The 13,266-nt window shown below is 36.9% G+C and overlaps 1 protein-coding gene across 1 annotated transcript in view; it reads left to right on the top strand.

The window, feature by feature from the left end:
* The first annotated feature begins 2,355 nt into the window (after positions 1-2,355).
* Positions 2,356-13,266, top strand: part of fbxw7 (F-box and WD repeat domain containing 7) — a 209,434-nt gene continuing 198,523 nt past the window's right edge. Inside the window, exons 1-2 of the mRNA XM_067441663.1 lie at positions 2,356-2,527; positions 2,606-2,756. The gene's annotated coding sequence lies outside the window, so the exon portion shown is untranslated. The remainder of the gene's footprint in view (positions 2,528-2,605; positions 2,757-13,266) is intronic.

The following is a 13,266-nucleotide window of genomic DNA, read 5'->3' on the forward strand; positions in this document are numbered from 1 at the left end:
AATAAGTAAATAAGTTGGTACTTTCAGTACACTATAGGAGAAATATACTTTAATCACCTAAATAAACTATATTCTTATCTACGCATGAGCGTAGTTCATGCTGCACTTATTCAATAAAGTGACCTTGTTTTTTTGTTCTACTGAGTTCATTCTCTAATGCCGAAGGTCTGGAATACTATGGGAATATGAAAGACCATTGTTTCCATTTGAGTCAAACCTTTTACCTTTTAGGCAAGAGCAGACACGAGCAGAACCGTTGTACTTCAGTGTAACACTGGTGGAAAACAACACCAGATGGAACTCATTAGATTGTTCCTTTTCCAGTCCTGTCTGATCTGTTTGGATTTAAAACCCTGTTGATCAGGGTAATGCGTGCAGATGCATCAAGGTTTTGAATGAGTTGACCTGTAGACTGCTCGTGCATTAATGATTACATATTAAAGATTGCTCTGTTAGTTATTATCCATTTAAAACAGTTTACCTTATAGCCTATTTGTTGTGCTTTTAGATTGTGGAGTTCTTGGCAGCTTATCTGTGCATTCTGTTTACACCATTAGGCTGGTTTTGTTGTTGTTATTTTTACTGTCGAGCTATTTTATCTGACATATTCTCTTTTGAAAAATGCACAAAACAACATAACAATAGAAAAAATGTTAATTAATAATAATAGAGTAATAATAATATATTTTTAAAAATAAAAATAATTAATAATAGGCCTACATTTTAAAAACAATAAAAAGTGTTTGGGACAAAGAAAAAAAGGATGATGTAATTTTTTCATAAGGTAATATATATATATATATATATATATATATATATATATATATATATACAAAATAAAATATAATAAACAAATAAATAAACAAACAAACAAACAAACAAACAAACAAATAAATAAATAAATAAATAACTAAATACTGTATATGCTGTTGAAATTCCTTTTAGCTTGACCAGTGCATCATCTGTTCCATGCTCCTCATTCTTTAGGGCATCATTCAGTTTCTGGTAAATTAAGAACAGTGAAGAAAACAACAAAGATTCAACTTAAAAATGCCTTAATCATCAAGAAATGTATTTATTACAAAAAAAAAAAAAAAAAAAAACATAATTAAATGGGTACTTCAGCGCTGGGAAGATGAATCTGTATTTAAATCAATCAATCAATCAACTTTATTTATATAGCGCTTTTACAATGACGATTGTTTCAAAGCAGCTTCACCGTGTTAAACAGGACAACATTGCAATAGAATTTGAACTGGGTCATTAAAGGGTTAGTTCACCCAAAAATGAAATTTATGTCATTAATGACTAACCCTAAAGTTGTTCCTCACCCGTAAGACCTTTGTTCATCTTCAGAACACAGTTTAAAATATTTTATATTTTAGTCCCATGCAGAGCATATGCAGTCTATGCACACTGTACTGTCCATGAAACTAAAGCTAATAAAAACATAATCAAAGTAGTTGGTTGTTGGTTGATTAGAATCTCTTGAAACATCGAAAATACATTTTGGTCCAAAAATATCAAAAACTACGACTTTATACAGCATTGTCTTCTCTTCCGTGTTCCTCAAATAAAGAGTCAAACGGTCATGAATCAGTGAATCGATCAATGATTCGGATCTCCAATGTCACGTGATTTCAGCAATTTGGATCGCGTGTCAAACTGCTAAACTGCTGAAATCATGTGATATTAGCGATCCGGATCATTGATCGATACCTAAACCTAAAACCTCTCAAATTATACATTTTTGGCACCTATAGGCCCTAACAGTTATTTATTAACAACAAAATGGCACAAACAGCCAATTTTCAAGAAGAACTTGACATAGAAGCCTCAACACATCAGAACCAGATCATCTCTATAGTAGGAGCTAAAAAAATTAATTGAAAAGAAATACAGGCCCATGGGCTATATATTCTGTAGCCTATCTTTAGACGAGCAATTACAGAAATTACAAGGAACATTAACTAAATTAAATAGGCTGTTCTAAAACATTAACAGTATATTCATTAAATATATTAAGAGTAGCAAGTTTGGATTATAATATGTATTTTTTTTGTGCTCTAATTAGCTGCCCCAGAGAAAAGAAATAGCCACCACTTAAAGAAACATCTCATTATTATTGTTTTTTTTTTACCAGGAGGTATTGCTTTTAAAACAGTGAAGGATGACTGGCAAAACCGTGTTTTAAAGTGAAACAATTGAAACCCACTAAAATGTTTTTCGGCCTCCACCAGTCCGCACTCCGCAGGCATGGGCAACGTCATTGCGTTTTATTTGAGCGACACGGATCGCGAGCGTTGGTGACGTTCCTGGACGACACGGTGACGCCATCATTGGTGGACAGGGAGTCGTACAGGAATCGGTTGGATAAAGGCGATCGCGCTTTAACAGAGAAGCATCGGAGTCGTGTGCCGTATCCCTAGCGTTCTTCAGATCCGCCACATACTATTCCAGTGGGATTTTAGTTTCTGCAGAAGATAAATAGTTCATAAAAGCTCTCTCTGGTTCATGGATTGGAAGGGTGCGCGTAACGCTCCGACTTTATTTCATCGGATGAAAATGTTTGGTTTGTTCTAGTAAAACTTCAACTCGTTTTCAGAGGATCGTTTCATCTTTCTTTCGGGCAAACCGGAGAGGAGAAGAGGAGAGACCGGTGACCATAACTGGACTCTGGATAGGATATCAGGGGGAACTAACTGACCTTCTGTACACAGGAGCTTTTTTTCTTCGTCTTTCCATCAGTTTCCAGGGTAAATACATGCTTCTGTTTAATAAAACATCTGGTTTAAACACAGTGTTTTGCAGAACCGCAAACTTGACCATGCCAGCCTGATATTGTAGGAGTAAAGAGCCATGTGATCAGCTTCAACATACAACATCATCCCGTTATTGGACACATGAAGCTGATTGCGTGGCCCTTTCTCGTGTGTATATAGCACTTAATATTATGTACCGCTGTTTATGATATGCTTATGTCCAGAATGCCTATCTGATGTGTAGAAGCACTGCACTGTATTTGAAATAGCATGGTTGCATTGATACTAGAAATAACTCGCATGCACTATTCCGCAACTGTTGTTTTTGTATATAAACTATTTTAACCCAATATATAGGACATATCAAATGCACTGTGTTAAGTAGAGTTTTGCAGCTGCATAAAACAAACATAATACAGGGAAAACTTGAACTGCCTTTTTGCTTTTGCATTGTTTTGCTTGTTTGTTATTGTGTTCTTCTATTGATTCGACGCACTTCAGATTCTTTTAAATAAAACAATGTTCTCTTGTTTGGTGAAAATGTAACTTCACAGCAGATACAAACGCTGTTGTTGCCCTCTAAATGGATTGGATGGATTTGTGCACCGTTGATACGGTGTGTTTATATGCATATATCCGAGTTTGATCGGCGTTTTAGATTAGTAACGATCACTAAACTCATAAGAATTAGTTGTAACGTTATTCATTATGTTTTCATCTTGTTTCGCTGCTGTTTAGCCGGTTAGCGACGGGAGGGTTAGCTTAAGCTAACACTATTAGCACACATATAGCTGGACAATCGAAAGACAAGTTGGTTAATTAATGTGTTCATTCCGTGTGTCATCTGTAGTGACATTTATAATACAAAGTGCTCTATTTTGTGTCCGTGTCACTAATACCAGTTGGAACATCTGATAGCGGTTAACCTAGCAAGTTAGCTTAGCTTGCTAACAATCGACGTTCAGCCTTCGCCACCGCCGCCTCCCAATAGGGCTTTAAATCCACGCGAAGTACCCGCCAATAGCAGTAAATAGGTTTTGCTTTGTAATAGGCATTTCGGGAAATATTAACCGGGTTGGCACGTTGTGAGTGTGAAATTATTAATTTGTACAGATTTATGTGCAGCGCGTGTACGGCGCGAGACAAGCACATGTTAGCAATGACTTCAGCCGATGCAAGTTTGTCAAAGGATAGTTTTTATCTCTCTTAAACTCTTTCTTCGGGAAGTTTATGTCTAACACAGCGTACACAAAATAATAGCAATAACAACTTTTCATCCACCTCTGCAACCTCTGGGGTTTGAACAAATGAAAACAACTAAGTTACACCATATGAACACATGGCTTAACTTCTTTTGAACTTGTAGACTTGTAGTTATAAAATGCTTCCCTTTTATAATTTTATAAACCTATGAGATTGGGGCTCATGTTTAAGTACAGAGTCTTGCGTTTTAAAGTTTCAGCATCATCAGTAATATTATGTAACTTGTTTTACAGGGTTTGTAATGCCATCTATTGCTCCATGTGTTTATGTAATATCTGTTGTCAAATAAAGTTTTGCTTGGAAGGAAGAGGGAGGGAGGTTTCTCTAGAGAACAGACAGAGGTCAGTTTGCAAGTTTTAAAACTGTCTCTAAGCAATGTGCCTCTAGTTTTAGTAGTTGTTGTAAAGTTGGGGACGGTGATGCACAGACCTTTGGGTTTGCTAGATTTTGTTTTTGAGTTGATTAATTTTGTTGGTCACTCTGGGATACAATGGAAAGGTTTTGATAAAATTGGAAGGAAGGGAGAGAGGAAAAAAGCAGGAAGTACAGAGGATAGTGTGCAAGCTCTTTCGTCCTTTCACACCAGACTGTCACCATTTCCACAACATCCATTTCCCTGTCAGAAATGCCAGAATCACCCTCCTGCACTAAAGGAATGGGTGAAGCGATATCTGTGTATGCTAATATGAGTTTTTTTCACACTGTGGCCTTTACACTTTAAAAAGCAGACAAGGTCTAGTCTTTTACGTCTCCCGTATGGATCTTTGTGACTTGCTGAATGCTCTTAATGTTTTGACAAGACACAAAGAGAGCATACACGAAGGCATGACCGGTTTGGGAGATGAGAGAAGGGAACCGGGTCATCTGATGAGTGGCTCTTTGAAGAGAATATATATATTTTTTCAGGCCAGCCACTTCTTAATGGCACTCAGCTAAAATAAGAGCAGGTCTGCTGTGTGGTTTTGATTTAAAGATAGTCTTGGTTAAAAGGGTTGCCGCAATCAGCAGCCTTTCACTGCAGGCTCCCTTTGTATTCTCAGGGCTCCTCCAGGTGTTCACTAACAGCGAGTTTTCTTGAAGTTCACTCGCATTCTGCTTCTCCTGTGATGGAGGATGATTGATTATGTTGCTCAGTGCAAAGGCCTGGTATTTTGTTCATAAATTTGAGAGTAAAAGGGCTTATCCAAGTCTTCTAACACTGGGAAATCTTCTTGTATATCTGCTGATGAATCAGCTCTTTTAATTCACTTAGCTGAGGATTTAGGCTTAAGGCAAGTGCATACTTCAAGATAAGCATTTGCTTATTTCTGCTGATTTGGAACACCTCTTCTTCAGTTGTTTATTACACATTTGTTGTACATGATTTATCTGGTTGTTCCTCATCTACAAATAACAGTGCAGACTGTATGTCAGCCCACTAGGGATGGTGCGATTACTGGTTTCACAATAAACCACAATAAAATGTACTGGTGGTTAGTAATATCGTTTAAAATGTAATTATCATTAACTATTTGCAACACAGTTGTTTTGTTTTTTTTTAATGAGAGAAGAAAAGGCAGTGAAAGTGCCAGGAGATTTTTCAGCCTGTTCTAAAAGGACCAAATCTGAGGTGTGATCATTTTTAAGTCCTGAGGGAAACTTAATCAAAGATGATCACCCTGTCTGCAGAACATCCAAAAAGAAAGTCGCTGCAATAGGAGGAAACGCTTCATATCTGCAGAGTCATTTTCGTGACCATCACACTGTATAGCTATCGCAAGTCAAGTTAACTTTCACCTCGTTGCCAAAACTACATCTGGGAAATAATTGGACGCAAAGTTTTAAGTTGAAATATTTTATCTCACTCTTGAAATTAACATGAAGCTTCCATGAAGAAAAGTTTGCAGCAAGTGGCTTTGACCAAAGATGAACTAACAAGTTCAGGCAAGACTAGGGTGACATTTAAGAGATGATAATAATGCACATATCATTGTACATTGTACAGATTTTCTCTACCACATAAATAATTATGGGGACATATTGAATTTAGATTGTTTTAAATCAACATAACAATTGCCCAGACAAGATAATACAAGATAAAGTTATAATAATTATAGTAGTACTAATAGTAAAGTTCTCTGATTTCATTTTCAATGCAATCAAAAACAGAGACGCAATTAGGGCTGGGCGATATGACCCCCCAAAAAAATCCCCGATTTTTTTCACCAAAAATTCGATTTACGATTTAAAACGATTTTTCCCCCCTCCTACTTAAAATCAATCTGCAGATGACAAAGAAATTGTTCAAAACAAGTTTTAACTTTATTTTGTTTAGGTAAAATTAAATATTTGCGGCTTGGTAGAAGTGCCTACCTGGGGTGCAAAACTTTCAGCATGTGAATAATCCCCAACTATTCCACAGTATAAATGGGCACCATGTCTTTTGCAATATACAGTATACATATCAAAGGTTTATGAATTGATATGCAGATAAAATTAACTTTTATTAACAACAGTAATGTGCGAAAAAAGTATAGGGAAAATTTAAATGTTATGCTAATTAAATATAGATTAGCATTGTTTTTCAATAGTCTCACACTGAACTGATCGACAGCTTCAGTGATTATTAAAGGAGCTCTTTACTTTACTGTAATTTAGTCACAATTTGAAGAAAAGTTTAGTTTTTCCTGAGACTGTGACTTCGTACTTTTCTCCATACATTAGGGAGTGGAAATCGCTAATAAATCAATAAGTGCTCTTCTGCTGGTTATAGTGGTGGGCATTTCATATCTTTTTTAAAATAAAAATGCTACAAAATGGATTACACATTTAAAAAAAAAAAACTAAAAAAAAACATTCCACTATTTCTTTCACAAGACCCCCTTTAAACTTTTAGTTTTACAAACCATCACATTAAAAATAACATTACAATCGGATATTTAGAGCTTTGAAGTGCTGGAAATAAGTGTGAAGCTCTTGAAAACCATTGGAAAGTGCTTGAATTTTAATCTCAAAAGGTGGTACGAATCCTGAGATAAATAATGACAACAACAACATTAAATCCATGTGGTTTTACTACAGTAAATCATGGTGAATGTTGGTGATTTGTGACTGAAACCCCTGACCTTCGCTCAGCTCTGTTTGATCTCATCTGATATCTGTGGTTTATAACAGAATTGTGCGCCGACCGCTTCCACTAGATAACAGTAGCGATGGTGTGTTGATTTAAACGGTCTCTCACTGGATCACCAGCGCTGTGTATCGTGTCTGTCACGAGATTGGCCCGTGTGTGAGCTCGCGCTGCGTTCGTGTCAGCGCAGCTTTAAATGAGTAGGCTATAGCGCCTAGCGCGGTTCCGTTCAGACTTCAAACACACTTTGCAGCGGGGTATTGTTAATTGTTCTGTGAAAAACTGAATGTTGACGCTATCCTTGTTGTTTGTGTACCTCTGTGGCAAACGCGCGCGGGGAGTGCTGAGCCATTACGGGAGCCCAGAGGGGAGCGTCGGCGGATTTTACAGAGACAACCGATTTTCATTCACAAAAATCGTCGTAAACTAAAAACTCGAATTAATCCATAAAATCGATTTATCGCCCAGCCCTAGACGCAATACGCAAGTAGGCATTTGGATAAAATGAGAGAGTGCACATAACAATGGACGATGCTCTAATATGTTGTTATGGACGACGGTCATTATAAGGAAGGAAATCCCACAGAACAGAATCTTGCTTAAACTGCATAGAGCTGCTTGTTTTATTTGTTGTTTGATGATTTTCAAATATAAAAGTAGTTTAAATGTTTTCAGTGTGTGCATCTGTTCTTTTTGGACACTTTAATCTCATCAAAACTGTGATACTATTGATAATCGTGATAATTTGGGTCACTATAATCATGATATGAAATTGTCATACCGTTCCGTCCCTACGGCCCACCAAGAAGAAATGTAACTGTAATGCTAACTATACCAGTTTCCATTGAAACGGATCATAATTTTCTGTTTATTAAATGTGCATATGTTGTATTTCACTTTAAAACCTCTTAAAATGTAAAATTTTCATCTCTTTACAGTGTGACATGAACCATAGATGTATATATCTCTATGTTGTGAACCATAGACTGTAAAAGAAATATGGACATGGTGTCCGTGACTTCACCCTTAGGATTCCGATAAGCCGGTCTGAAACGTCAAGAAGAGACGAGCGGGCTGTTGCCATCTTGGCAACGCATCATCGTGTGTCACTCCTGGATAACTGACAATTGGCAAAGAGGTGGGACGTGGGTGGAGCTGAGGTGCCGTGATGACTAACAGACAGCAGACAAACAGCTATCCACATGTCACTCAAAGTAGCCACGCCCTTAATTATGCAGAGTTTTTTAGGCTTAATATAAAGTAAACCCCCCTCACAGTTGTGATGAAGGGCAAATGAACCATATAGACTAAAAACACAGTTTTGTACCAGGCTGCAAACGTTTATTTATTTATTTTTTGCTGTAAAGTTGTGCATATTAACATGGGGTTCAACGAGATTGTGTCCCTAGTGGCCTGTCAACGAATTGCAGTTTAAGTCACTTCTGTATTGGCTTCAACAGAAACTGGGGGAGCTTGCTGCTTTGTGTGAACATTTAACATGTTTGCATATTTAACATAATCAAACATTGATTACACATTACAATAAGATCTTATTACTTTATTTGCAAGTTGATAAAAATACAACTGTTTATTGTTAGTTTAACTTAGTCTGGTGTGGTCTATTAAATATTAACAGATAACAACACGTTACAATATGGTCTCATTTGTTAACATTTGTTAACTTTATTAGTTGACACAAAATAACGATGAACAATACTTATGCAGTATTTATTCATTTTTGCCAATGTGTTAATCTCAGCATACTAATATTTTTTTAAAGGCCAATTTGTATCTGGTAACATTAATCAATGCACTGTGAAATAACAGTTTAGCATTTGATTAACTATTTTTTAACAAAGTTTAATAAACGCTCTATTATTATTATTATTATTATTATTATTATTATTATTATTATTATTATTATTATTAGTTCATGCTAGTTAATGCATTAAGTAATGTTAACAAAAAAGGCCAAACACTAAAGTGTTTCCAAAAAGTCTTTTAATTTCAACAATGCATTTGTAGATGATGAAATTAACAAAGATTAATAAATGCTTTAGTCTAACTAATGTTAACAAATGCAACTTTATAGGAAGTGTTACCCAAAAATCAGTGCAGAAAATAGTCATTTAAAAAAAGGTTGGCGATCTCTCATTACCTTTTATACAGATATACCAAGATACTCACTGTGGACTCTTGTAGAGAAACATGAAGAGGTGTGGAGGGGAAAAAGTCCAGGTGGGTTGTATTTAGTCAGACTCAGATCTAATTGTTATTGAGGAACGGTGTGGCTGTTTTTTGGCTTTGCTTCAAGATGCACCATGGTTGCAAATTCTGCGTTTCCATCTTGCCCCGCAGCACGGATTTAGTTTTATTGTCTTCAATGGATGGTTTACCCAAAAATGAAAATCCTGTTGTTTACTCACTCTCATGCTTTCAAACTACACGTTTTTTCTTCTTCTGTGGAATACAGCAGATTATATATTGAAGAATGTTTGTTCCATTATATTGGCGACAAATGCTGCAACACAGAAGAAATGAAGTGATACAGGTTTGAAAGGACATGAGGGTGAGCGAATGTTGACACGATTTTCTGTTTTTGTTTAACTGTCCCTTTAATCTTTGTGCTCTCAATACCTCATGAGTTTATCTTTTCACATGTGCTTGGGAAGAGAAAAGCCCATGGTCACATGACTGTCATGTCTTCTGCTTTAACGGAGGTGTGAGTTGCCAGGGAGGGCTGCCGCTTTTTCATGTTCTCTCACAGCAATCAGACACAAGCAGAGGATGGGGATTCTTTCAGGAGTGAATTCTACAGGGAGTTGGTGAAATCAGTCCTCAAACGCTCATGCTTTGAGTTAGCACTTGTCTTTTATGACATCCTCTCATATGACCATTAGAGGACAACTCTGGTGAAAAATGAACCTGGGGTAATTAGCACATACCAAGTAGATCATTTTCTGGGATGCTTTTTCATGAAAATCGAATGTAAAGTGTTTTTTTTTTATCTCTAAAAACAGATTAGCTTATAATGCTAGCGTATGGGGGATTGAATAAGTAAAATTAAATCGCTAGTTAATACCACTAACAAGGCTCAAATTAGCCTCACACTAACACGTTAGCATAATGAGGGTCCTTACATGCAAACCGACGCATTGAGAACTTTTTAAGTGTACAAACAGTTTAATAAGAAGATACTTTATAAAGACAGTACATTACGCGTTCACGGACAGGCGCCATCTTGGAAAACAGTCTTGACCAGTCGAGCCACAAACGCAAATGATGTTAACAAATGAGACCTTGTGTAACTAAAGTGTTACCAATTTTTTCTTCAAGCCCTACACATACATGCATCCTCATAAAGATCTCAGATATGACCTTGCTTGCAAAATCTTATTGGGTTTATTTGAATCATTGCAATTAATACAATTCCTACAACTTCAATGGGTCTCTCTTTGTGTTTGCGATGGGAAGTCTCTGAGTAGTGTCTTCACTTGTTCGGCTTCATACTGTCGGAAGCTACTATTTTGAGGCACGCAAAACACACTGTGGTCTCTCTTAATTACCCACCGTGGTACTGGTGAATCGATTGAAGATTTGTAGTGTTGCTCCACATCTATTGTAGACAACTTTGCTGATCATAATAGGTTTGTTTTGCTTGTAACTCCACTTGCGTCTGGTGTAGAGTAGACACATTGTTTTGGTAGTTGTGACATTTGAAGTAGATTAATCATCTGCTATACCTGGCACCCACAGTCCTTTCATAAACTTGTCCATTGTTGATTATTGAAATCAACCCAAACAAACCCTCCCCTTTCTTCATTGTTCCGCCTCCAAGGCTCACTCTCTAATCCTAACCGCCCTGATCCAAGTCGTTCTCAAACCCCGATCCCTGTCATGCAAGGTGGGTGCGCTAACAAGGGTGTGAAACGGTAAACACCACAATCTCTAGCTGACAATCTCTAACTCTCACTTACCGACCTCTGTTACACACTCAATGCAAGAGTGGATGTCTTTTTATCGTAAAAGAACACAAGCGCAACAAAATAATGCTTCACAATAAATAAAGTGGTGATGAACGAACAAAGCTTTTCTAATATCAACATGGGTCCTAAAGCTCTTTCCTGATCAAAATCCTTCATTTTTCTGTGATATTCTTATTGATTTCTCTTTTGTAATGTCTTTCTCCAAATCTCTCTCTTGCTCACTCTCTCTCCTCCACCATTGGATGATTGACCTAATGCTGATTGGATACACGTTTGTTATTAGTCAGACTTTCAAACAGCGTTTTTCAAATATCGAATTGATTTCAAATAACTGGTGTTTAGGTAGGGATGTGCAAAACTACATATTTTAAAGGTCCCGTTCTTCGCGTTTCTCCCTCGTTTTGGCAGTTTAGTGTTATATAGGGTTATATTTTTAAAATGCTTAAAGGTGCTCTAGAAGGAGTTGAAACAATATTTTAAATTGTTCTCTGATATCTACATACAGGGTATTTGACTTAATTAAGGGTTCAAATTGTCCAGATACGGTTTAACAGGTCCATTTACAACCCCAGAAATTGTCCCTAGGATGTAATTGTCTGTCTTTGCCATAATTGGAAGGTTCATGAATATTAATGTGGAGTTTGGCTCAGTTTGTGCCTTAAGAAACATTCCTTGAGTAGGGTAACTAACAGAATTTTAGCAGATAAATAGGTTGAATATCTATAACCTGGAGCCTCAGCACTGGCTCCAGTCTAGATTGAAGCAAAACTTCCTATGTGCATCCCGGCCACAGAACAATGTGCTTTAATGTAACCTGATTGAATGTCTTAATGTGTTGTTGAAGGTGATGAATTTGTACGCAACCTTTCTAAAACCAACCATAACATTAAGCATGTGATACATAGCTGATTTAACTATTTTTGGTTGTTTAGCTGACTAGCAACTGAATGCTTAGCTTAGGCTAATACCTTTAGCACACCCACAGGACAGTCGAACCTGTGCTTTATCTTTTCATTTGGTTATACTGATGAGTTGACTAATCAATTATTGACTAGTTGGATGACTAGTTGACTACCCTGGCCTGTGTCTAGTTTAAAGTAAAAGTGTATTTTTAAGCGCTCTGGACACAAACCTATGCCTTGTCAAACACTGTTCTTGTTGTTGTCTAAAGTTTAGACAACAACAAGAACCGTGTTTGACAAGGCATACGTTTGTGTCCAGAGCACTTAAAAATACACTAGCATTGTGAAACATTCACAGAGAGCAATATTTTAAATGTTTCTCTCCGTTAGTATAATAAATTATCAGTAATGCGCATTTTTTCTTCTTGTAGACCCTTATGTTCCTATAACTGTAGCCAAAACAAAGTTTGGTAGAAAATCAAAACAAGACCCTACAGACTAAAGCTTAATTTCTCCACAGATGTCTCTTTAATTTCTTTGGTGACGTTTGGAGAGAGACTTTTTTTCTCTCTCTTTATATCTCTTTTTTTTTTTTTTTTTTTTTTTTGCGTCTTGGGTGTATGCCCTTGCTGTATGGGTGGTGAATTCCTGTGTTGTTCTGTGAATCACACTCGTGAACACACAGCCTCCCTGCCCCACTTCAGATGAATTATGGAGTGTTTATTTGCTTTGCTGTAATGAGCTCTTCACTTTCTCAATATTTTCCTTCAGTTTCCATTGGGTCTTTGCAGACTGATAAGTTTATGGCACCTTAGTCAATTTTAGGTTTTGCATGTCTTAAGTTGCTCTGTTCTCAAGAAAATTAGTTGAGGAAACGGTAGTTGTGTTCTATTAAGAGTGTCGACTCTGTGAACAATGATGATATGCATTACCCTCTTTTACTCCCTTATTCCACCTGCTGCTGTGCCAGAAGTCTTGAGCATTGACACTACCATTTACCTGCTGTGGGTTTTAAACACACTGGTGATGAAAGGGTGGGAGGGTGTTTCTGCACTTTTACACTGTTTAGTTCATTTCTCTTTCCTGTATGTGCAGGTGTGTCACAGCAGGCCGATCATGGGACTAGAATCACTTGACTGATTCCATCCTCTATTCAAACCCCACAGATGACTTGTGAGACTGACTGTTCGTCCAGTCTAAAACATCTATGACGGCTGTGTAGAAATTGTTAAATCGGATTTGTC

This window comes from Pseudorasbora parva, chromosome 4, assembly GCF_024679245.1.
Source record: "Pseudorasbora parva isolate DD20220531a chromosome 4, ASM2467924v1, whole genome shotgun sequence".
NCBI lineage: Eukaryota > Metazoa > Chordata > Actinopteri > Cypriniformes > Gobionidae > Pseudorasbora > Pseudorasbora parva.